General features: G+C 40.3%; 1 pseudogene; it reads left to right on the top strand.

Annotated features, from left to right (window-relative positions):
- The first annotated feature begins 3,744 nt into the window (after nt 1–3,744).
- Nucleotides 3,745–5,897, top strand: LOC119507067 (annotated as a pseudogene).
- Nucleotides 5,898–7,549: the final 1,652 nt, after the last annotated feature.

Genomic DNA, 7,549 nt, shown 5'->3' with positions numbered 1-7,549 from the left:
TACAGTTAAGGCAAGGAGCCCCAAGGATTGTCAGCAGACAGAACCAGAACACTGCAGTCTTTGGGAGGAAAGAGAGCCTTTTTGATGTCTTGACTTTGGACTTCTAGCCTCAAAACTGTGAGCCAGTAAGTTCCCTTTGTTTAAGCCAACCCACTGTGTGGTGTTTGTGACAGTTCAGGCAAAACTCGAACAATCTGTACCACCTTTTTAGTAGGCTTGCTTTCATTTTAATTAGGTATATATTTGTTTGCTCATTCACTCACAAATATTTATTGAAAGCTTTCGTGTACCAAGGATGGAACTAAATAGAAACAGTCCTTGTCATCATGAAGCTTATAGTCAAGTAGGGTACACAAACATTAAACAAATAATTGATGACTATAAATTGTGATATGTGCTGAAAGGGGAAAGTACAATGTGTTATGAGAAACTGTATAATGGAGATCTCATTTATATTGGATGGTAAAGAAGTATTTATCTAACTGATACTCTCTCAGTACAAGTTAATTAGGGAATGTGTGTGGGGGGGTGAAGGTGGGGGTAGGGGGTGGGGGTGGGTGCATTCCAGGCAGAGGATAAGTTTTGTACAAGGACCTTGAAGTAGTAAAGAGTTTGGTGTTTCCAGGGACTGAAATAAGGCCAACATGAATGCAGTGATGGGAGATAAGCTGCAGAGAGACACTATATCATGCAATGCAGGGCTTTGAAGGCCATGCTAAGGAATTTGAATTCAATTCAGCAGGAAATGAATGAAAGTTTTAATGGGGGGGGGGTGTGATTTGATCATCCAGTTGACATTTTTAAAATGTTAATCTGGTTGCTCTATGAGAATGGATTTCAGAAGGCAAAATAAGAACCTCATGTAATAGTCTAGGAGAGATATGATGCTCATGAAAGTGGAGGTGAAGAAAAAAAATGGATATATTTTGAAGGTAGGGTGAAGGGATGCTTGGGACAATGCCCACATTTCTGCTTTAAGAATGTGGGTGTCTGGAGATGCCCTTTACTAAGATGGGTGAAGAATAAGTTTGGGGAAATAGTGAGAGGTCAGTTTGAGACATGTTAAGTTTGCAGTGTTTGTGAAAATTTGAGGGATTATGTCAGGGAGGCTTTGGACATACAAGTCTGGGGGTCCAAAGAGAAGTCTGGGCTGGAGATCTAACCTTGGGAGTCATCAGCCTGGAGAGGGATTTGAAGCCATGAGACTGTGTGAGATTACCTAGGAAGATGGCGCAGAATGAAAAGAGAAGAGAGCCCGGAACACATCCAAAAACACTTGTGCACTCTGCTAGAAACTTCTCTTCTGAACAAGGTGCTATAGCAGCAAGCAGTCTTCCCTTCCCATGGGTTCATTATTTTATTCATTCATTTATTCTGTTATGTATATTCATATCTGCTTTTCAAATGGATCCTGAACCAAAGGTCCTGGGATATTTTGTCCCTTGCTGTCAGAGTCAAAGCAGGATCCAGGTTTTTGGGGAACGTGAATCATATACGATTTCAGTCTTTAGGAAAAATAGTACAACATTATAAATATAAATGTAGGCACAAAAGAAAATATTTATTTAGAATTAGAAAAGAAATCACAGCAAATTAGAGATTTTCAAAAGCTGACAAATACCACAGATGTCATAAAATTGAGACAAATAATGTACTTTCATTAATCAATTGCCTGACATACCTGTATATTACTTTCTTTCTACCTTTTGTGGCTGTATAATTTTTTATCACCTCTTCTCACAACAATGATTATGTAAAATCACATTCTATAAGAGAGAATAGAAACATAATTTAGTCTTTCAAATGGCATTATTTTTAAATAATATTTTTTATTATCAATAGTTTTTTAAAAATTTCTGCATCACAAATTCATGATGGGTTTTGCCCTGTAAAATTTTAGGACTGTTGTCAAATTTTGAGAAATCTCCATCAAGTTTCTTTCATTTTTGAGCTGTAAGATTTCAGAGCCATTTCACTGCCGTGGTGCCAGTTTTGCATGCCATTTTGTCTGGAGCCACCCGGCTTTGTCAGGACATGATGTTAAACATGCTAAGCTACATTCCAGTCATTAGGATGCACAAAACATATGACTTCACACAAAGACATGTTCACTGTCTGTAGTACTGCTACTGGTTTTGCTCTACAAACACAGGAATTCCGATAAATTCTGTTTTGTGTCATGCTCATTTTTTTAAAAAGAATGCTGTGTTTATAATTGATTACTGAACATTTCCCTGACAGGAGAGGACTTCCATTGTGACTAGCCATTGATGAAAACCAAAGCCTCCAATCTACAATTTTGCATGATTGATGCTTGGAAGAATTTCCCACAGGCTAGATTCTGCCTTTGCACATTTCAAATCTTGCTTCTTCTCTACTACCCAAAAGCCACATGCTCATAGTTGCAACATGACCTGGGGCCTGGAACGTGGGGTCATGATTCATGGTGAGTTGGAACTGGGAGGTAGGAGTGTTTCTAGAAGCCATTGCTATGCCTGGATGACTAGCAGTGACTTCACTCATCATGGAAGTGACTGAATCCCATAACCATATCCCTCTAAACCCAAACTAAATAAATAAAGCCCCAACTTAACAGCCCCAGCATCATCCACCTCAAGGGGAAGCCTGAGGTAATCTTAACCAGGGCCCTGTGCAAGCTAAACTTGGTTGGCGTCATGGCTAGTCTACCTCGAGTCGGGGCATTAGACCTCCAAACACAGGGTAAAGGACCAACACCTGCCACTCTTTTATCCTCTCCTCAGCTGGCTGTGCAGTTATTTCACTCTCTTCACATCCTCCTGTGAGCTAGTGCTGAGAAAACCTCAGGGTGAAGATTTGAGGAGGCACTCTGGGGATAGCTATGGGTAGTATTTTAGTACCTACACTTTTTAATTTTGTGTTTGTCCTTTAGTATATTCCTCCTGAGAAGAACCGTGTGATAAGTTTTTCTCTTTCAAACTTTGGTTTTTAAAAATTGTCATCTACTATTGGTACCAGATGAAATAAATTGCCTAGTCTTATGGGTTGGATTATGTCGCCCAAAAAGATACGTTCAAGTCCTAACTCCTGGTCACATGAAAGTGACCTTATTTGGAAATGGGGTCTTTGAAGATGTAAGAAGTTAAGATGAAGCCAAACTAGATTACAGTGAGCCTAATCCCATATGCCTGGTATCCTTATTAGAAGAGGGAAATTTGGACACAGAGACAGACAGGGGAGAAGGTGAAGTGTTGCAGCTGCAGGCCAAGAAATACTAAGGATTGCTGCTGGCAACACCAACAGGAGGAAGGAAGGATTCTCCTCTCCAGGGTGCCAAAGGAGCCTGGCCCTGTTGACACCTTGATTTTATACTTCGAGCTTCCAGAATTGAAAGAATGCATTTCTGTTGTTTTGAGCCACCCAGTGTGTGGTAGCTTGTTATGACAGCCCTTGGAAATTAAGACACAATATTATTACTAAGTGCCTATGATCCTATTGGAATTGTATGATAAAGAGACAACAGTTTTAGCTATATGCGTGAGCTTTTGAGAAAATATCGGAGCCCATAAGTGATGATAAGTGTCTTGAACATGACTGTCAAAACCAACTTCCTCTAAGAATCCTACTATACACATTTGCTTAACTCAAATCCAAGGAAACTCTGGAGTCATCCCTGAGCAGCTTTCCTGCCCGCTGGGCTTCCTGGTACTTGAAGCTCATCCTGCCCGCTGGGCTTCCTGGTACTTGAAGCTCATTCCATTCAATATGCCTGAGGAAGTGCACAGGGAGAGAAGGAAGTGGAGACTTTTGCCTTCCAGGCAGAGATTGTCCAACGCATGTCTTTCATCATTGATACCTTCTAATACAATGAGGAAATTTTCCTTTGGGAGTTGCTCTATAATGCTTCTAATGACTTGGAAAAGATGTGCTATGAGATCCTGATGGACTCTTCTGAGTTGGACAATGGTGAAAAGCTGAAAATTGACATCACTCCCAATCCCCACAAATATATCTTGACTCTGGTGGACACAGTCCTTGGCATGACCAAGGCTGAACTCATAAATAATTTGGGAGCTATTGGCAAATCTGGCACCATAGCCTTTATGGAGGCACTGCAGGCTGGTGCAGACATCTCCATGATGGGGAAATTTTGTGCTGGCTTTTATTCTGCCTACTGGGTGGCAAAGAAAGTGGTTGTGATCACAAAGCACAATGATAAAGAGCAACATGTCTGGGAATCTTCTGGGGGTTCCTTCACTGTTTGAGCTTACCATAGTGAGCCCATTGCCTGGGGTACCAAAATGATCTTGCACCTTAAAGAAGACCAGACAGACTACTTAGAGGAGAGGTGGGTCAAAGAAGTGGTAAAGATGCACTCACAGTTCATAGGCTACCCCATCATCCTTTATTGCAGAAGGATCGAAAGAAGGAAATTAGTGATGATGAGGCAGAAGAAAATAAAAGTGAAAAAGAAGACCATGATAAGGATGATGAAGAGAAGCCCAAGATGGCAGATGTGGGCTCAGATGAGGAGGATGGTAGTGGTAAGGACAAAAAGAAGATAACCCAGAAGAATAAGGAGAAATACATTGATCAAGAAGAACTGAACAAGACCAAGTCCATTTGGACTCCAGACCCCGATGACATAATCCAAGAGGAATATGGAAAATTCTACAAAAGGCTTACCAATGATTGGGAAGACCACCTGCAGTCAAGCACTTCTCTGTAGAAGGAAAGCTGGAATTCAGGACATTGCTGTTCATCTCCCTCTGGGTTCCGTTTGACCTCTTTGAGAACAAGAAGTAAAAGAACAACATGATACCTTATATCTGTTTTGTGTTCATCGTAGACTGCTGTGATGAACTGATACCAGAGTATGTCAGCTTCATCCATGGTGTGGTCAACTCTGAGGATCTGCCCCAGAATATCTCCTAAGGAATGTTGAGGGAGAACAAAATCTTGAAGGTCATTAGCAAAAACATTGTCAGGTAATGCCCCGAGCTCTTCTCTGAGCTGGTGGAAGACAAGGAAAACTACAAGAAACTCTATGAGGCATTCTCTAAAATCCTGAAGCTTGGAATCCATGAGGACCCCACTAACTGGTGAGACAACTTTCTGGGCTGCTTGTGCTGCCACACCTCTCGGTCTGGAGCTGAGATGACTTCTTTTTCTGAACATGTTTCTCAATGAAGCAGACCCAAAAGTCCAGCTGTTATATCACTGGTGAGTACAAAGAGCAGGTAGCTAACTCTGCTTTTGTGGAGTGAGTGCAGAAGCGGGGCTTTGAGGTGGTATTTAGGACTGAGCCTAGGGATAAGTACTTCATGCAGTAGCTCAAGGAGTGATGGGAAGAACCTGGTCTCAGCTGCCAACGAGGACCTGGAGCTACCTGAGGATGAGGAGGAGAAGAAGAAAATGGAGGAGAGCCAGGCCAAGTTTGAGAACCCTTGCAAGCTCATGAACGAGATCTTGGATAAAATGGTCAGGAAAGTGACAATCTCCAGTAGTCTTGTGTCTTCACCCTGCTGCATTGTAACTAGCACTATGGCTGGACAGCCAACGTGGAGTGGATCGTGAAATCCCAGGCACTTTGGGACAGCTCTACAATGGGCTATTTGATGGCCAGAAAGCACCAGGAGATCAACCCCGACCACCCCGTTGTGGAGATGCTGCAGCAGAAGGCTGAGGCAGACAAGAATGACAAGGCTGACAAGGACCGTAGGTGCTGCTGTTTGAAACTGTGCTGCTCTCCTCTGGCTTTTCCCTGAGGTTGCCTGGACCCACTCAAATGGCATTATCACAAGGTAGACTCAGGCACTGATGAAGATGAAATGACAGCAGAGGAATCCAATGCTGCTGTTCCTGATGAGATCCCCCACCTTGATGAAGATGCATCCTTCATGGAAGAAGTAGATTAGGAGTTTCTATCCACAAGCCTTGTACCCACTGCATAGTGTCCCCACGGCTCCCACAGCAGCCTGAGTGGCCGGCCCACCTGGCTCCATCTGCTGGTATCTAGTGGGTTTTCCCCCCCTCTTGTCCTTGTGTCTAAGGCAGGATGCAAGGGCCTCAAGCACCATCCCATTTGACAATGGGTTGGATGTTGTGTATTATATTTGTTTTGTTCTGAAATTACAGTATGCAAAATAAAGAAAATGCAGTTTCTACAAAAAATATCCAAGGGAAAGTAAAAACCCACAACTAACTGTTTCTCTAGTTAACACAATTATGTTTCTACTCTGGCAATTCTTTACTTTTGAAAACAATTATTTAATTCTAGTATGGTTCTTTAGCATGTTTGTAACTTAGGGGGAGGGACTGTATCTTTTAAGTAATGTGTCTTGACTGTTCCATACCACACCATGGACACTTAGCCTGAATAAAAACTATCTGTCTGGAGAACATTTATCCCTACCTGGAAGGAAAAGAACAGAGAAGAGAAAGTGGAGCTAGAGGAGAAGGTTATGTTTGGAAAAAAGGAATAGCCACATTCATTCTGCTTGAGAGATAGTATGGGGTATTGAAAAAAGTATTGGTAATGGATTTGATTTTGGAATCTATAGTACCGAGTAAGAGAAGAGCCAAGGAATAACTACTTTACGCAGATTCCAAAGGCAAAATATGTCACTTTATGTTCCACATAACTTTCTAAAACTGAGAACATTTGTAAACACAGATTCTATGGAAAAACAAGACTACACTTTTAGTGTTTCATTGTAAAGATTTAATGTGAACATTAAATAACATTTGAAACATGCAGGAAAGCTGAAAGCAGAAAAGAAATCACCTGCAAGGTAATGAAAAATCACTTGCAGTATCTCCTACCCCCACACTAATCTTTGCTAAGATTTTGGAGTATTTCTGTTTAGTCATTTTTATATTGATCTTTAAGAACTTTTGAAAATAATGTTTTTTTCTTGATTACCAAAGTTGTACATGTTCTTTGTAGAAAATTTATTAAAAGTAAGAAAAATTTTATATTACTTATAATTCTACCAATCAAACATAACATCCGTTTAACATTTTGGTATATAAACTTCTAGTATTTTTATACATATGCATATATATATAGGTATATATATCGATATATATATATATAAACAAAATTAGAATCTTTCTCTCCATGCTGTTTTGTAAGCTTTTCCCAACAATATTTTCTTGTAACATTTTCTTAGGCTTCTAACTAGCCTAGTATTCTATTACATTGCAAAATAGTGATTTATTTAACTACTCTATATTTAGGCATTTGATTTTCTATTTTTTTTAAAACTAAGATAAACAAATATTTAATGAGTTGTCTTCTAATATATATATATATATATATATATATATTATTTTGAAATAAATTCAAAGTTATAGGAACAGTTGCAAAAACAATACAAACCCCATACACAGAATTCCATCATACCCTGACCCCCCTCCCCTGATAGCTCAATCCACCAACTTTAACATGCTGTCACATCACTGTTTCTTTCCCTCCCTCCCTATCTATCATCCATCATCTATTGCTCTGTCTTCTGAACGTATGAGAGCTAGCTGCACACATCCTTGAACAAACACTATAATTCAC

This window comes from Choloepus didactylus, chromosome 12, assembly GCF_015220235.1.
Source record: "Choloepus didactylus isolate mChoDid1 chromosome 12, mChoDid1.pri, whole genome shotgun sequence".
Classification (NCBI taxonomy): Eukaryota; Metazoa; Chordata; class Mammalia; order Pilosa; family Megalonychidae; genus Choloepus; species Choloepus didactylus.
The sequence above is the reverse complement of the archived record's forward strand: the minus strand, read 5'-3'. Positions and strand labels throughout refer to the sequence as shown.